Source organism: Bos indicus x Bos taurus, chromosome 1 (assembly GCF_003369695.1).
Source record: "Bos indicus x Bos taurus breed Angus x Brahman F1 hybrid chromosome 1, Bos_hybrid_MaternalHap_v2.0, whole genome shotgun sequence".
Lineage (NCBI taxonomy): Eukaryota > Metazoa > Chordata > Mammalia > Artiodactyla > Bovidae > Bos > Bos indicus x Bos taurus.
In genome coordinates this window covers 112,272,139-112,291,307 of record NC_040076.1, presented here as the reverse complement: position 1 = coordinate 112,291,307, position 19,169 = coordinate 112,272,139, and the positions used below count along the sequence as shown (strand labels likewise).

The 19,169-nt window shown below is 37.4% G+C and overlaps 1 non-coding gene across 1 annotated transcript; it reads right to left on the bottom strand.

The window, feature by feature from the left end:
* Positions 1 to 11,934: 11,934 nt before the first annotated feature.
* On the bottom strand, positions 11,935 to 12,007 carry TRNAK-UUU. Its single transcript has one exon. It is a non-coding gene; the product is annotated as a tRNA-Lys (tRNA).
* Positions 12,008 to 19,169: the final 7,162 nt, after the last annotated feature.

The following is a 19,169-nucleotide window of genomic DNA, read 5'->3' as shown; positions in this document are numbered from 1 at the left end:
CTTTGGCCAAAGATTAAATTTAAATTTTAAATATCACATAACTAGAAAATGCCAGCAATAAGATTATTAAAATTCAGGAGATTGAGGGCAAAGCTATTTTGAGGTCCATTTATTGTTACTTTATTGAAAAATGCATAGAACTGAGGAAGTTATAAATAGAGCATACAAACAAGGAAAGCAAGAGGGACAAAATAACATACTTTAATAAGCAAAAATAATTTAATACATTAAAAAAAGATGTAGACTTGTTAAGTAAATCTAGGAATCAAATATTAATGGTAAAACAATAGTTAGAACAGTAGAATAGACCCCTAAGCAGGAGAAATATTAATAACCTCAGATATGCAGATGACACCATCCTTATGGCAGAAAGTGAAGAGGAATTAAAAAGCCTCTTAATGAGAGTGAAAGAGGAGAGTGAAAAAGTTGGCTTAAAGCTCAACATTCAGAAAACGAAGTTCATGGCATCTGGTCCCATCACTTCAAGGGAAATAGATGGGGAAACAGTGGAAACAGTGTCAGACTTTATTTTTGGGGGCTCCAAAATCACTGCAGATGGTGACTGAAGCCATGAAATTAAAAGACGCTTATTCCTTGGAAGGAAAGTTATGACCAACCTAGATAGCATATTCAAAGGCAGAGACAACAAAGGTCCGTCTAGTCAAGGCTATGGTTTTTCCAGGGGTCGTGTATGGATGTGAGAGTTGGACTGTGAAGAAAGCTGAGAGCCGAAGAATTGATGCTTTTGAACTGTGGTGTTGAAGAAGACTCTTCAGAGTCCCTTGGACTGCAAGGAGATCCAACCAGTCCATTCTAAAGGAGATCAACCCTGGGTGTTCTTTGGAAGGAATGATGCTAAAACTAAAACTCCAGTACTTTGGCCACCTCATGCGAAGAGTTGACTATTGGAAAAGACTCTGATGCTGGGAGGGATTGGGGGCAGGAGGAGAAGGGGACGACAGAGGATGAGATGGCTGGATGGTATCACCGACTCAATGGACGGTAGTGAGTGAACTCTGGGAGTTGGTGATGGACAGGGAGGCCTGGTGTGCTACGATTCATGGGGTTTCAAAGAGTCAGACATGACTGAGTGACTGAACTGAACTGAACATATGCAATCGGATAGTATTTAGCCATAAAAAAGAATGAAATAATGCTATCTGCAGCAACATGAATAGACCTAGAGATTATAATACTAAGTGAAGTAAGTTAGATAGAGAAAGGCAGATATCATATGATACTGCTTACATGCAGAATCTTAAAAGATGATTCAAATGAACTTATTTACAAAACAGAAATATGGTCACAGATGTAGAAAACAAACTTATGGATACCAGAAGAGAAAAGAGGAGAGGGATAAGTTGGGAGATTGACATATACTCACCACTATACATATATATTATCAAATAGATAACTAATAAGGAACTGCTATATAACACAGGGAACTCTAATCAATACTTTGTAATGACCTTCTGTTGAAGCAGAAGATATTAAGAAGAGGTGGCAAGAATACACAGAACTGTACAAAAAAGGCCTTAATGACCTGGATAACCACAATAGAGTGGCCACTCACCTAGAGCCAGATATCCTGGAGTGTAAAGTCAAGTGTCTCTTAGGAAGCATCACTATGAATAAAATTAGTGGAGGTGATAGAATTCCAGCTGAGCTATTTCAAATCCAAAAAGATGATGCTGTTAAAGTGCTGCATTCAATATGCCAGCAAATTTGGAAAATTCAGCAGTGGCCATAAGACTGGAAAAGGTCAGTTTTCATTCCAATCCCAAAGAAGGGAAATGCCAAAAAATGTTTAAACTACCATATAATTACTTTCATTTCATATGCTAGAAAGGCAAAGCTCAAAATCCTTCAAATCAGGCTTCAACAGTAAGTGAACCAAATACTTCCAGATGTACAAGCTGGATTTAGAAAAGGCAGAGGAAGAGAGATCTAATTACCAACATCCATTGGATCATAGAAAAAACAAAGGAATTCCATAAAACTATCTGCTACATTAACTACACTAAAGCCTTTTACTGTGTGGATCATAACAAACTGGAAATTCATAAAGATGTGGAAATATCAGACCACCTTACCTGCCTCCTGTAAAACCTGTATACAGGTCAAGAAGCAACAGAACCAGATATGGAACAAGAGACTGGTTCCAAATTGAGAAAGTAGTACATCAAGGCTGTATATTGTCACCCTGCTTATTTAACTTATATGCAGTGTAACATCATGTGAAATGCCGGGCTGGATGAAGATGAAGCTGGAATCAAGATTGTGAGGAGAAATGTCAGTAACTTCTGATGTGCAGAGGACACCACCCTTACGGCAGAAAGCAAAGAGGAACTATAGAGCCTCTTGATGAAAGTGAAAGAGGAGAGTGAAAAAGCTGGTTTAAACTCAACATTCAAAAAACTAAGATCATGGCATCTGGTCCCATGACTTCATGGCAAATAGATGGGGAAACAATGGAAACAGTGACAGACTTTATTTTCTTGGGCTCCAAATCACTGTGGATAGTGACTGCCTCCATGAAATTAAAAGACACTTGCTCCTTGGAAGAAAAGCTATGACCAATCTGCTGCTGCTGCTACTGCTAAGTCGCTTCAGTCGTGTCCAACTCTGTGCAACCCCATAGACGGCAGCCCACCAGGCTCCCCCATCCCTGAGATTCTCCAGGCAAGAACACTGGAGTGGGTTGCCGTTTCCTTCTCCAATGCATAGAAGTGAAAAGTGAAAGTGAAGTCACTCAGTCGTGCCCGACTCTTAGCGACCCCCTGGACTGGAGCCTACCAGGCTCCTCCATCCATGGGATTTTCCAGGCAAGAGTACTGGAGTGGGGTGCCATTGCCTTCTCCGATGACCAATCTAGACAGCATATTAAAAAGCAGAGACGTTACTTTGCTGACACAAGTCCCTCTAGTCAAAGCCATGGTTTTTCCAGTAGTCATGTATGGATGTTAGAGTTGGACCATAAGAAAAGGTGAGAGCTGAAGAATTGATGGTTTCCAACTGCGGTGTTGGAGAAAACTTTTCAGAGTCCCTCAGAATGCAAGAAGATCAAACCAGTCAATCCTAAAGGAAATCAACCCTGAATATTTATTGGAAGGACTGATGCTGAAGCTGATGTTCCAATACTTTGGCCACCTGATGCAAAGAGCCAACTCATTGGGAAAGACCTTGGTGCTGGGAAAGATTGTGGGCAGTAGGAGAATGGGGTGACAGAGGATGAGATGGTTGAATGGCATTATTGACTCATTGAACATGAGTTTGGGAAAACTCTAGGAGATAGTGAAGGACAGGGAAGCATGACATGCTGAAGTCCATGGCGTTGCAAGAGCTGGATATGACTGAGTGACTGAACAACAACCACCATGGCCTATATGAGAAAAAAAGTTGAAAAAACAGTTGATATATGTATTTCTATATATATGTTATTCATTGTGGTGTATTGCAGAAATTAACACAACATTGTAAATCAACTAAACTCCAATAAATATTTATAATCTAGACATAGCTGAAGTCAGTGTATTTGAAGAAATATTTGAGGGAATTAGATTTCAACACAGGAAGTTGAAGAGCTGAAAAATGTGAGAGAGATTAAGAAACACTGAAGAAATAATAAAAAGACAATATGTAAAAATAGACGTTTCAGAAGAGGAGACAAATGGTGAAAAGCCATAATTTTAAAAATGGCTGAGAATTTTCTGCAATTACAAAAGATGTGAATCCTAAAATTAAAGGAACTGGAAAAGCCCTGGTTATAATAATTTAAAGGAATTTTACTTTGACCATATTCTTGTGAAATTTTACATATCTAAAAGAAAATAAAGAAGAATGAGGAAAATATAAATGCTATCAGAAAGAAAATTCCATAATTAACAACAAAAATTTATTTTGCAGTAGTCAATTACCAAAATAAATCCCAAAAGACTAGAATAATATCTCCATAGTGCTAAAGGTAAATATCAATTAACCAAAAATTTTTATACACAAAATATATCATGAAGATGATAAAAGGAGGGTATTTTTAGTCAAAGACTAAGAGAATTTGCCACTTACATTCCCTCCTTACCAGTTCTATTAAAGGTTGTACTTCAGGAGGAAATTTTTTAAAACTCAGGTAGCTTTTTCAGTACAAAAATCAGCATAAATATAAATAGCAAATCCCACTAAAAGTAAAATAGGAATATGATGCCATTGACAAAAGCAACAAAATATATTAAGAATCTAAGATACATTTAGTACAAGATATCCAAGAACTTAATGAGTAAACAGACAATTTATATGTATTTGTTGTATAGGTGAAATAATATCTTATGTCAGCAGAGATATATAATGATAAACTAATTTATTAATAGTGTTTTAACACTTGACTGTCTCTATGGAAAAATTCAATTGAATACCTTAGTTATACAGTATGGAATAATCAAATCAATATGAATAATAATTTAGACATAAAATGTAAAGTAGGAGCCTGGCCTCCTTCAGTCCATGGGTCACAAAGAGTTGGACATGACTGAGCGACTGAGTACACACACACAGTTGTATAAAATGATGCATCACTGTTGAAAACAATTTGGCAGTTCCTCAAAAAGTTAAATATATAGTTACCTTATGACCTAGAAACTCCAACCCTGGTTATACAAAAGAAAATTTAAAACATTTGTTTATAGAAAAACTTGTACATGGATTTTTGCAATGTCAATATTTATAATATCCCCAAACTGGAAACAACCAAAATGTTCATTAGTAAGAAAATTCATAAACAAAGTAAGCTAAGTTCATACAATGGAAAATTATTTGACAGTAAAGAGGAATGGAGTACTAATACATGCTATGGTATGGATGAACCTTGAAAGGTTCACTAAATGAGAGAAACCAACACAAATGTCACTGTGTCATTGGTTTCCAAGACCATCCTCAGTCTCAATGATTCACTAGAAGAACTCATAAGAGCTATAGCTATTATATTTATAGTTATGTTTACTATAGTGAAAAGACACAGATCAAAATCAGCAAAAATGAAAAAGTGCATGGACAGACTTCTGGGAGAAACCAGGTATAAGCTTCCAGGTGTACTCTCCAAATGAGGTCACATCAGTTCAGCTCAATTCAGTTCAGTTGCTCAGTCGTGTCCAACTCTTTGAGACCCCATGAATCACGGCACCCCAGGCCTCCCTGTCCATCACTAACTCCCAGAGTTCACTCAAACTCATGTCCATTGAGTTGGTGATGCCATCCAGCCATCTCATCCTCTGTTGTCCCCTTCTCCTCCTGCCCCCAATCCTTCCCAGCATCAGAGTCTTTTCCAATGAGTCCACTCTTCGCATGAGGTGGCCAAAGTATTGGAGTTTCAGCTTCAGCATCAGTCCTTCCAATGAACACCCAGGGCTGATCTCCTTCAGAATGGACTGGTTGGATCTCCTTGTAGTCCAAGGGACTCTCAAGAGTCTTCTCCAACACCACAGTTCAAAAATATCAATTCTTCAGCGCTCAGCTTTCTTCACAGTCCAACTCTCACATCCATACATGACCACTGGAAAAACCATAGCCTTGACTAGACGGACCTTTGTTGGCAAAGTAATATCTCTGCTTTTCTTTTTTTTTTTTTTAGTTTAATTTAATTTTTTTATTTTATTTTTAACTTTACAATATTGTATTGGTTTTGCCATATATCAAAATGAATCCTCCACAGGTATACATGTGTTCCCCATCCTGCACCCTCCTCCCTCCTCCCTCCCCATACCATCCCTCTGAGTCGTCCCATTGCACCAGCCCCAAGCATCCAGTATCGCGCATCGAACCTGGACTGGCGACTCGTTTCATATATAATATTATATGTATTTCAATGCCATTCTCCCAAATCATCCCACCCTCTCCCTCTCCCACAGAGTCCAAAAGACTGTTCTGTACATCTGTGTCTCTTTTGCTGTCTCTTATACAGGGTTATTGTTACCATCTTTCTAAATTCCATATATATGTGTTAGTATACTGTATTGGTGTTTTTCTTTCTGGCTTACTTCACTCTGTATAATAGGCTCCAGTTTTATCCACCTCATTAAAACTGATTCAAATGTATTCTTTTTAATGGCTGAGTAATACTCCATTGTGTATATGTACCACAGCTTTCTTATCCATTCATCTGCTGATGGACATCTAGGTTGCTTCCATGTCCTGGCTATTATAAACAGTGCTGCGATGAACATTGGCGTATATGCTATCTAGGTTTGTCATAACTTTCCTTCCAAGGAGTAAGCATCTTTTAATTTCATGTCTGCAATCACCATCAGCAGTGATTTTAGGATGCGTTTAATTCTCATAACAACAATGTGTGAAAACACAAGCAAAGTATTACCATTCAGGGAAGTTGACATAAGCTGTGGTATCCAAAATTTTTATGTAGAATCAGTCCATAGACACGGACATCTGCTCACACTTAGATACTCAATTTGGCTATCCAGACTCAAGACCCCAAGAGCAAAAAATAGGTGTTCACCAGAAATCACATTGTTAGCATAAATCATCTGATAACCTTGGTTCAAGTCCTCCAGCATTCAAAAACACTCTTACCAGGTTGAGCATTTCAAGGGCTCAAAACACAGCTGCTAGGACTTGGCCAAAGGCCAGTCTAAAAATAGACCTTACCTGGGAATGTGCAAAGTTTAAGTAACCTAAGCAATATGTGCTAACCTTCTCCTGAACAACCACATATTCTGTGGTTCCACTATATGAAATATCCAGCATAAGTAAAACCATACAGACAGAAAATAGAGTAGCCATTGAGAAGAAATGAGGGAAAGGGGAATGGAGAATGACTGCTAATGGTTATGAGGCATTTTTGGGGCCATTTAAATTTTTATTAATTGGAGAATTAATAAAATCATTTTAAACAATCATTTAACTGAAAAGAACTGCATTTGTTGGATAATACATTTAGCTATTCCTAATATTTTCTTCAGTGAAATGTTTATTTTCATCCTGTTATTAAATTATTTTTAGTGTTGGGAAGTTTTCATTTTTAAATTTTTTAAAATTGTACTATAGTTAATTTTCAATGTTGTATTAGTTTTGGGTATACAACAAAGTGATTCAGTTTACATATAGATGGACAGATAGATAGGTAGGTAGGTATGTATGTAGATAGATAGATACTGAATATAGTTCCTTGTTCTATATAGTATGTATCTATATATAGTATCTACCTATCAATCCCAAATTAGTAATTTATTTCCCCTACCTCCTTCTCTTCCCTTTGGTAACCATAACTTTGTTTACCATGTTTGAGTCTATTTCTCTCTTATAGTAAGTTTATTTATATCATTTTTTTTTCGATTTCACATATAAGTGATGTCATATGACATATGTCTTTCTCTGTCTGATCTACTTCATTTAATATGTTAATTATGTTGCTGCAAATGGCATTATTTTACTGTTTTTATGGCTGAGTAATACTCCATTGTGTATATTTTCCTAATCTGTATTCACTCATCTGTCTAGTGACACTTGGGTTGCTTCCATGTCTTGGCAATTGTGACTAGTGTTGCTGTAAACACTGGGATGCATGTAGCTTCGTAAATTAGAGTTTCCTTTTTTTTTCTGGATATATGCTCAGGATTTGAAATGGAGGATCATATAGTAACTCTATTTTTAGTTTTAAAGAACCTCCATACCAATTCATTATACATTCCCACCAACAGTGTTGAAGGGTTCCCTTTTCTCCACACCCTCTCCAACATTTATTATTTGTAGACATTTTAATAATGACCTTTCTTACCAGTATAAGGTGATACCTCATTGTAGTTTTGATTTGCATTTTTCTAATAATTAGCAACGTTCATGTGCCTGTTAGACTTCTGTATGTCTTCTTTGGAGAAATGTCTATTTAGGTCATCTTCCCATTTTTGATTATGTTTGTTTTCTGATATTATGCTGAATGAACAGTTTATATATTTGGAGAAGTAATCCCTTGTCAGTAATATCACTTGCAAATATTTTCTCTCACTCCAATGGTTGTCTCTTTATTTTATCTATGGTTTCCCTTTCTGTGCAAAAACTTTCAAGTTTAGTTAGGTCCCATTTGTTTATTTTTGTTTTTATTTCCATTACTCTAGGAGATGGATCCAAAAAATATAATTTCTGTGATATAAGTCAAAAAGTATTCTGCATATGTTTTCCTCTAGGAGTTTTATAGTATCTGGTCCTATATTTAGATCTTCAATCTATTTTTAGTTTATTGTTGTATATGGTGTTAGAAAATGTTCTAATTTCATTTTTTAAACATTCAGCTATCCAGTTTTCCAAGCACCACTTAATGTCTCTTCTCCATTGTATCTTCTTGCCCCCTTTATCATAGATCAATTGGCCATAAGTGTGTGGGTTTATTTCTGGCTTACGTGGCATTTTTGATGAAAATGCTCATAAATTAGATAGTAGTGATTGGTACACAATTTTGTGAATATACTATAAATAACTGAGTTGTATCCTGAATTCCAGTTGAGCTATTTCAAATCCTGAAAGATGATGCTGTGAAAGTGCTGCACTCAATATGCCAGCAAATTTGGAAAACTCAGTAGTGGCCACAGGACTGGAAAACGTCAGTCTTCATTCCAATCCCAAAGAAAGGCAATGCCAAAGAATGCTCAAACTACCGCACAATTGCACTCATCTCACACGCTAGTAAAGTAATGCTCAAAATTCTCCAAGCCAGGCTTCAGCAATATGTGAACTGTGAACCTGCAGATATTCAAGCTGGTTTTAGAAAAGGCAGAGGAACCAGAGATCAAATTGCCAACATCTGCTAGATCATCAAAAAAGCAAGAGAGTCCCAGAAAAACATCTATTTCTGCTTTATTGACTATGCCAAAGCCTTTGATTGTGTGGATCACAATAAACTGTGGGAAATTCTTCAAGAGATGGGAATACCGGACCACCTGACCTGCCTCCTGAGAAATCTGTATGCAGGTCAAGAAGCAACAGTGAGAACTGGACATGGAACAACAGACTGGTTGCAAATCAGGAAAGGAGTATGTCAAGGCTGTGTATTGTCACCCTGCTTATTTAACTTATATGCAGAGTACATCATGTGTAATGCCAGGCTGGATGAAGCAAAAACGGGAATCAAGATTGCCGGGAGAAATATCAATAACCTCAGATATGCAGATGACACCACCCCTATGGCAGAAAGGGAAGAAGAATTAAAGAGCCTCTTGATGAAAGCGAAAGAGGAGAGTGAAAAAGTTGGCTTAAAACTCAACATTCAGAAAACGAAGATCATGGCATCTGGTCCCATCACTTCATGGCAAATAGATGAGGAAACAATGGAAACAGTGAGAGACTTTATTTTGGGCGGCTTCAATGTCACTGCAGATGGTGACTGCAGCCATGAAATTAAAAGACGTTTACTCCTTGGAAGAAAAGCTATGACCAACCTAGACCGCATATTAAAAAGCACAGACATTACTTTGCCAACCAAGGTCCAACTAGTCAAGTCTAATGCTTTTCCACCAGTCCTGTATGGATATAAGAGTTGGACTATAAAGAAAGCAGAGCACTGAAGAATTGATGCTTTTGAACTGTGGTGTTGGAGGAGACTCTTGAGAGTCCCTTGGACTGCAAGGAGATCCAATCAGTCAATCCTAAAGGAGATCAGTCCTGAATATTCATTGGAAGAACAAATACTGAAGCTGAACCCCAATATTTTGGCCACCTGATGCAAAGAACTGACTCATTTGAAGAGACTCCAATGCTAGGAAAGATTAAAGACAGGAGGAGAAGGGGATGACAGAGGATGAGATGGTTGGATGGCATCACTAACTCGATGGACATGAGTTTGAGTAAGCTCCAGAAGTTGGTGATGCACAGGGAAGCCTGGCGTGCTGCAGTCCATGTGGTTGCAAAGAGTGGAACACAACTGAGTGACTGAACTGAAGTGAAAAATGTTACTATATAATTATCTGTTTACTGATTTGAAAACAGTTAATTCCCAGGTTTAAATAGCATGATGAAATACAGTATTTTTTCTCAGAGAGATAGTTTACTCCATGTTACTACACTTCTAATTTAATCATTGATCAAAATCAAATTCAGTGAAGTATGGGAACTATAGATCATATATTGCGGGAAACCACCGTAATAGATCAACTGTCTCTATACCGGTAGAACTCATTCCCAACCATTCAGAAGAAACCTTCAGTTTTCACATTTCTACTATATTACTTTTCCATAAAATGAAGTAAAACAGAACCATAGCATTTGATATTGCAGCTGCTGGGAAAATATGGAAGAGTAAACCAGTTCTACAGGTCAGAACCATAGGCAATGAGATTAAGACATACAGGGCTAAGAAAGAAAACTTTTTTTCCAGCTTCTGTCTAACAATATCCATGTGTCTGGAGGAATGTAGAAAGGGGAGAAGGAGAGATTTACTCATTATATTTTTCTCCTACAGCCTTGGACTCTTAAAGATTAATGTTGCTGCTTTAAAATTAACATTGATAGGAAAATTAGAGCTGATTTGCTCAAAGAGAGTTTGCCAGAATCAAGCCATCCTCCTCCCACGTAAAGCTAGTAGATTGAATGGGGTGTCAGTTGGCAAATCAGGATGAGAGGTTTAGTTTCTGGAGACCACTTGAAGAGGGGTGTTCTAATCATAACAGAGCCAGTAGAACAATTCTGGAACCTCTAAGAGTGAGCTTCATCAGTGTGAGAATGATTGAGGGGGAAAAAAACAGATGAGTTTTAGATAATTACCATGAACTATCAGAAACTTAAGTCTGGATTTCACAGGTTAGCAGATGTAAATTCAAGGGCAGGACAGGATGTAAAGATTTGGGGTCCAAATACATATTTAGAGGCTAAAACCATCATCTGTAAAAATTTTCCATATTATTTTGTTATTTACTCTTTAATCAACAAGCATTTATTTAAGCCATGCCTTTTGTATGGAACACAGGAATTTAGAGTACAAAAGAAAATTGAACATCTTTCTCTAAGAAATTTATGATTATCCCAGATGTAGAAAAGTAGTCTTTCAGATTAGTGGTATTCTAAGTTGATTATAGTTTCACGTATCTACAATTAGGTTTGATTTAACTGAGTAGTGCTAGAAAGATTGAGTTAGGTACAATAGAAAAAGCAATTAATAACAGTCCAGTTAATTTTATGGTTCAGATTCCATAGGTATTTACTCCACTAGGTTTTTGTCTCAATAACTCCCTGATAATTTTTGGAAAAGAAGTGATGTGTAAACTACTCACATTGATCCATTTTGTCATATTGAAATAATGCACAAGACTTAATCTTACCTGATTTAATTTTCTGATCATCTATCCCATCACTACTCACCTACAGTATCTATCTTACCCTTTCATCTCTTCACTCTATAAATTTCTATTCACTTTTTTTAGGATAATTCAAAGTAATTTCTCAGCCTGAAGGTTAGGTGAAATATTTTAAGAATGTAATTGATAAAATGTGCTGTATGATGGTTAGAACAATAGAGATATTATAAGAAATATTTTTGTATGAATAAAGTCGACAGTTAATACACTGGTAAAAGTTATTAACCTATTAGCAATCAGTAATACCATTCAAATTTCTAAGAAATAGTAAATATCTCTTCCTTAAACTATACTTCATATTATCTTTAAAATATGACTGAAGCTGAATTTAATCTTTTTGCCTCAGTACATTTTGATTTATTATAGTAATTTCTTGGGATATTTGTCTTATTATTTTTTTTTTACTTCAACTGGGTTTTCAATTTTATTTAAAAATTTTTTGAAGTATTGTTGATTTACAATGTTGTGTTAATTTCAGGTGTACAGCAGAGTGATTCAGTTATATATAATATATATTGCTGGCTAGGTATTTTAAATTCAGTGACCATTATGGTGGTTAAAGTACATTTGTTTAGTTACTTATTTTTGTTGCCTGGACAGGGATTTGAACCCTGGACACTCAGATTAAAAGTCTGATGCTCTACCAACTGAGCTACCCAGGCTCTATTTTATATATAACAGTATGTGTATGTTAATTCCAAACTCCTTGTTTGTCCTTGTTTGTTCCTACCAAAGGGAAAACTTTTGGTTACCTTAAGTGTGTTTCCTATGTCTGTGGGTCTCTTTCTGTTTTGTACATAGGTGTATTTGTATCACTTTTTTAGATTCCACATATAAGCAATATCATATGATATTTGTCTTTGTCTGGCTTACTTCACTTAGTATGATAATCTCTAGGTCCATCCATGTTACTACAAATACATTATTTCCATTCATTTTTATGGCTGAGTAATATTTCAATATATATACTCAGTTTCTTTATCCATTCACCTGTTGCTGGACATCTAGGTTGCTTCCATGTCAGTCAGTTCAGTTGCTCAGTCGTGTCCGACTCTTTGCGACACCACAAACCTCATGTCTTAGCTACTGTGAATAGTACTTCAGTAAACATTGGGTTAACATGTACCTTTTCAAATTACGGTTTTCTCTAGATATATGCCCACGAGTGGAAGCGTCTGCCTGGGATGCAGGAGACCCGGGCTCAATCCCTGGGTCCGGAAGATCCCCTGGAGAAGGAAATGGCAACCCACTCCAGTACTCTTGCCTGGAGAATCCCATGGAGGGAGGAGCCTGGTAGGCTACAGTCCATGGGGTCACAAAGAGTTGGACACGACTGAGCGACTTCACTTCACTTCACTTCATGGTAGTTCTAGTTTCAATTTTTTAAGGAACCTCCATGCTGTTCTCCATAATGACTATACCAATTTATAGTCTCACCAACAGGGTATCATTTATACCTAGAGACAAATAAAAAATGAAAGCATGATGATCCAAAACCTATGGTATACAGCAAAAGCAGTGCTAAGAGGGAAAGAAGTTTATAGGAGTAAAATCCTACCCCAGGACACAAGAAATATCTCAATTAAACAGCCTAAACTTATACCTAAAGCAATCAGAGTAAGAACAAACAAAACCCAAAGTTGGTAGAAGGAAAGAAATCACAAAGATCAGAGCAGAAATCAATGGAGATGAAGAAAACAAAATGAACAAAACCAAAAAGCTGATTCTTTAAAAAGCAAAATTGATAAACCTTTAGCCAGATTCATCAAGGAAAAAACAGGGTCCAAATCAATAAAATTATAAATGATAAAGGAGAAATTACAACTGACACCACAAAAATACAAAGGACGATAAGAGATAACTACAACCAACTGTATGCCAATAACATGAACAATCCTCTTTCCAAGAAATGGATAAATTCTTAGAAAGGTACAATTTCCCAAGTTGGAAGCAGAAAGAAATAGAAAATATGATCAGACCAGTTACAAGTACTGAAACTGAATCTATAAAACTCCAAACAAAAGTCTGGCACCACATGGCTTCACAGGTAAATTCTATCCAACCTTTAGAGAAGAGTTAACACCTCTTCTTCTGAAACTATTTCAAAAAATTGCAAAGGAAGGAGTACTTCCAAAGTCATTCTATGAGGCCACCATCACGCTGGTACCAAAACCAAATAAGGAAACTACAACAGATGAAACTTATAGGCCAATATCACTGATAAGTATAGGCACAAAAATCCTCCACAAAATACAAGCAGACCTAACCCAACAATACATTAAAAGGATCATACACCATGATCAAGTAGTATTTATCCCAGGAATGCAAGGATTTTTCAATATCCACAAATCAGTCAATATAACACAGCACATTAACAAAGAATAAAGACCATATGATCATCTCCATAGATTCAGAAGAAGCTTTTGATAAAATCTAACATCCATTTATGACAAAAACTCTACAGAACAAGGAACTTCACTGAACATACTAAAAGCCATATATGGCAAAAGTATATGTTAGTCACTCAGTCATGTCTGATTCTTTGCAACCTCATGGACTGTAGCTCTCCAGACTCCTCTGTCCATGGAATTCTCCAGGCAAGAATACTGGAGTGGGTTGCCATTTCTTTCTCCAGGGGATCAAACCCCAGTCTCTTGTATTCCAGGCAGATTCTTTACCATCTGAGCCATGGGTTGTATCATGCTGAACAGTGGAAAGCTGAAAGTATCTCCTGTAAGATCAGGAACAAGACCTTCCAGGTGGAATTAGTCAACCCCACTAACACCTGTGCTCTTTTTATTTCGGCTGTAGTGTTGTTGAAAGTGCTCTTCAAACTTAAATGTACTCACAAATCACTTGAATGTCTTGTTAAAATGCAGATTCTGATTTAATAAGTTTGGTGTGAGATCTAAGATTCAACACTTAAATGATATTCCCAAGTGCATCACACTTTGAGTAGAAAAATATCATAGCATTAACTGCATTGTGCTTACATGTTTTGTTTGTATGAATTTCATCCAATAGACTACAGTGTTGGAGTATCATTGGTGCCCACACATGCTATTGAACAACTCTGTGTGTTAGTGGCTCAGTTGTGTCTGACTCTATGCGAACCCATGGACTGTAGCCCACGAGGCTCCTCTGTCCATGGAGTTCTCCAGGCAAGAGTACTGGAGTTGGTAGCCATTCTCTACTCCAGGAGATCTTCCTGACCCAGGAATCAAACTCAGGTCTCTTGCATTGCTGGCAGATTCTTTACCATCTGAGCCACCAGGGAAGCCCCTTTGTTCAAATAAATGACTAAAACTTGACCTGACATAAAATTCACCATCAAAGCAGTACTCTCAGCTTTTCTCAACCTTCAAGGCTTCTAAGATTACTATCAAATTTCTTCTTGTGAACAAAGATAGTAAATCCCAAAATTTAGTCTCACAGTGCTTCCTCACTAAAAAAATCTTCCACAGGAGAATTGCTTTCAGGATACAAGCATAAATAAAAAGTAGTAAAATGCATTATCCAGAACTTAAAACTTGGAGGCCTTTCAGAAACATTTATGGAGCTTTTCAAATTTCTGAGGTTAGTATTTAAAGTTGGACTTTTAAATTCATTTTTTATTGCTGCTTAAAGCATTGCCACAAAGTGGCTTAAAACAGCAGCCATATATTAGCTTACACTTCTGTAGATCAGAAACCTAAGCATGCCATGGCTCAGTTTTCTGTTAAAAGCTCAAAAACTGAAATCAAGATCAACTGGGCTGACTTCCCCTCTGGAAGCTCTGAGGAAGAATCTGTTTCCAAGTTCATCAGGTTGTTTGTAGAATTCATTTCCTTGCAATTATAGAACTAAGGACCCTGTTTCCTCGTTGGCTGTAAGCTGGAGACTCCTGTCAGCTCCTAGAGATCACCTATATTCCTTGCCACATGGCTCCCTCCATCCTCAAGCCAGTAATAATGGATAGAATCATTTCCAGTCTTCATAGTGCTGACCTCTTCCATCTTTAACATCCAGACTCAAATTTAAAGGGTTAGTGTGATTCAAGCGGGCTCATTCAGACAATCTTAAAGTTAGCTGATTTGGGACTTTATTTACATTTGCAAAATCACTTAACACCTTGATTAGTGTTTGAGTGAATAAGTGGGAGAAAGAATGTGTACACCCAGGGCTGGCATTTAGGGATCATTTGAGAGTTTCTCCCTACCACAGCTTCCAGATGAAAGCCTGGAGAAACTCATTTACCTCTCTTCCTAGATTCCATGGAAATAAAAAAATAAAGGTGTACCACAGACATTGAATCCATAGCAACACTGAAAATGGGAAGGGGTGAAATTAGTGCACTCATCATTGGGACATCTGAAGATCACAGGTAAAGACTGAAGACTGAATTGAGAAAAGGCCACTCGGGGCACTGGGATGCCTGCAGCTGAGGGGAAAGCCCGAAATGTCCAGGTCAACAGGCTTAGCGGGGGAATGTGCTATGGGCTGTGTACTGTTTATCAGGGGTCCCCAGCCTCTGTGATCTGATGCCTGATGATCTCAGGTGGAGCTGATGTAGTAATAATAATAGAAATAAAGTGCACAATAAATCTAATGCACTTGAATCATCTCAACCATCCCTGCCCAGGTCCATAAAAAATTTTTCTTCTTTGAAACTGGTCCCAGGAACCAAAAAGTTTGAGGACCACTGTTGTGTATGCAATAGCCAGGCTGGATGGTCCTGCCTCATTTGTATACCCCCATCATGACACAGTTTTAATAATATAAGCTGTATATTTCAGTATTTATTTTGGTAGAGCTGCCAAGACAATGAAAAAAAAAGGTTAAAAATGTAATATCTCGTAGGGGAATGGGACTGAAGCTAGGATGATAAACAGAGACCATTTTTCATTTAACTTCTTTCTGTACATTTTGTGTTCTTTTTAGAAATTTTGTGTAAATAATACAACTTTATTGTAAAAATAAATGCATTGGTTTCTTATTATCTTTTGATTTATAAGAATTCTCTATATAGTCTAGACACTAATCCATCAATTTTATGGATTATTTTTGCTGTTTGAGACTTTTCCAGTTTACGAAGACTTTTCAGATAGAGAAGTTAATTTTAGTGTTGTCTAGTTTACCAGTTACTTCTTTTATAGTCAGTAATTTTTGAATAAAATTAAAATATCAAGATTTATTGACTTGGAAGCAACAGAAGACAACTTCAGTTCAGTTCAGTTCAGTCGCTCAGTCGTGTCCGACTCTTTGCGACCCCATGAATCGCAGCACGTCAGGCCTCCCTGTCCATCACCAACTCCTGGACTTCATTCAGACTCACGTCCATCGAGTCAGTGATGCCATCCAGCCATCTCATCCTCTGTCGTCCCCTTCTCCTCCTGCCCCCAATCCCTCCCAGCATCAGAGTCTTTTCCAATGAGTCAACTCTTTGCATGAGGTGGCCAAAGTACTGGAGTTTCAGCTTTAGCATCATTCCTTCCAAAGAAATCCCAGGGCTGATCTCCTTCAGAATGGACTGGTTGGATCTCCTTGCAGTCCAAGGGACTCTCAAGAGTCTTCTCCAACACCACAGTTCAAAAGCATCAATTCTTTGGTGCTCAGCCTTCTTCACAGTCCAACTCTCACATCCATACATGACCACAGGAAAAACCATAGCCTTGACTAGACGGACCTTTGTTGGCAAAGTAATGTCTCTGCTTTCAATATGCTATCTAGGTTGGTCATAACTTTTCTTCTAAGGAGTAAGCGTCTTTTAATTTCATGGCTGCAGTCACCATCTGCAGTGATTTTGGAGCCCAGGAAAATAAAGTGTGACACTGTTTCCACTGTTTCCCCATCGATTTGCCATGAAGTGATGGGAGCAGATGCCATAATCTTTGTTTTCTGAATGTTGAGCTTTAAGCCAACTTTTTCACTCTCCACTTTCACTTTCATCAAGAGGCTTTTGAGTTCCTCTTCGCTTTCTGCCACAAGGGTGGTGTCATCTGCATATCTGAGGTTATTGATATTTCTCCCAGCAATCTTGATTCCAGCTTGTGCTTCTTCCAGCCCAGCGTTTCTCATGATGTACTCTGCATAGAAGTTAAAAAAGCAGGGTGACAATATACAGCCTTGACGTACTCTTTTCCTATTTGGAGCCAGTCTGTTGTTCCATGTCCAGTTCTACTGTTTGCCATAAAAAGACAAAGAAAAATTGTGTCATAATTTCAAGAGTCTTTTAGTAATGATATCTTCTGGTACAGCTTGATCCAGGAGCAAATAACCATCAGAATTCCTCTCTTTGTTCAGACTCATTAGAGTTGACTCTGTTCTTCATTCTCACACACCGGAAAATAGGCACTGGTAACCTTACTCATCTGGGTCATCACAAGATAACTGCACTCCAAATCCATACTCTCTTACTATCAAGTCTACAGGAAACAGAGAAAACTTCTCTTTCCCAGAAGTCCAAATACTAGCTCATGATTTAGCAGCTATCATTTGCATACAAGCCTATAATGAACCCATAATTATGGACAAGATGGGGCATGCTGACCAATTCAGATCAATTTGAGTCCCCTTATGCATCTGGAAACCTAGTCAACCGTTGAAAAGCACATGGGCTTAGAGTAGGGAACTAAGGGTAAGATTACCAAAAAATACTAACCTTGTGGGGCTAGGTGGCCCCCAAACCAATTAATGTCCAGATAATAATTACTTTTCATTTCATAAGTGATGCTGAAAAATGATTGCTACTAGATTTAAGGATAGAAACTTGGTATCAAATACTGGCCTTTCCATCTAGTATAAGATAATTATCTACTTCCTCTAAGTTACAGTGCTTCATATTTAAAATGTAAATGATAATATTTTTTAAGGTTATTGTGGATCAGATAGAAATTATATGTAAACAGCTTGACCCATGCTTGATAAACATAGTACCATAACTGCTATTAACATTTGAGTATTAATTGAAAGCTATGTGCCTCCTTTTCTAGAGGCAGTCACATGTGAAGCTGCCTCTCTGCTTATGGTATTAATCTTTTGTTAACTGGACATCAGTTAAAGGAGATGAAGCTGGAGTGTAGCACTCATGCCTGCCCTACTGAAATCCAGTCCAGGTTGATCTGTTCTGTTGATTGATGAAGAGAAGCCACACAGATGCTCATTCTCAAAAGCCTGACTGTTCTGTTTTAATCTGTTAACGTCAAGTTCTATCTTTTTGCTTAAAAAATGTACATTTAAGCAATTTAATTAGCCTTTCAGTGATTTCCTCATCTATAAAATGGGCAATAATATCACCTAAGATAATAAAAGCTAGATTATGTGCTAACACTTGGCCAAAATAGGGACTTGCAAACACAAATCCCTCCCTACTTCCCCCTTCCCTGCACTAACTGCAGGGTTTCTAGTCTTCCGCATTTCTTTCATCTTCTTCCTAAGTCAACATATACAAACAAAAGCATACATCCTTTCAAGGAAACATGTGCTCTTAGGATTTCTCTAAGAAAATGTTTCCAAGAAAAGCCATCAGCCAAGGAATAGTTAAGGGAGAGAGCACAGCACTTCCCCTTTACTGTAAGAACATTACAGGATGGCAGGGAGTCACATTTTTAATTTATTCTGCTTTGGCTTCTTTGTGGTCAGTTTTGAACTCTTGCTTACATTTAGGGAAATTCCACTTACGACACTTAGACTGAGAGGGAGAGATTTTCAGGGCAATTAAGAAGCAGATGCACTTAATATAAATGTCTGGGGCCTTTAAAAATAGCCCATTATTTGCTTTTTGAGAAAGGCTATCACAAAACAAAGTTCTACTGTTAATGTTCCATGAGAATACATTATATTATT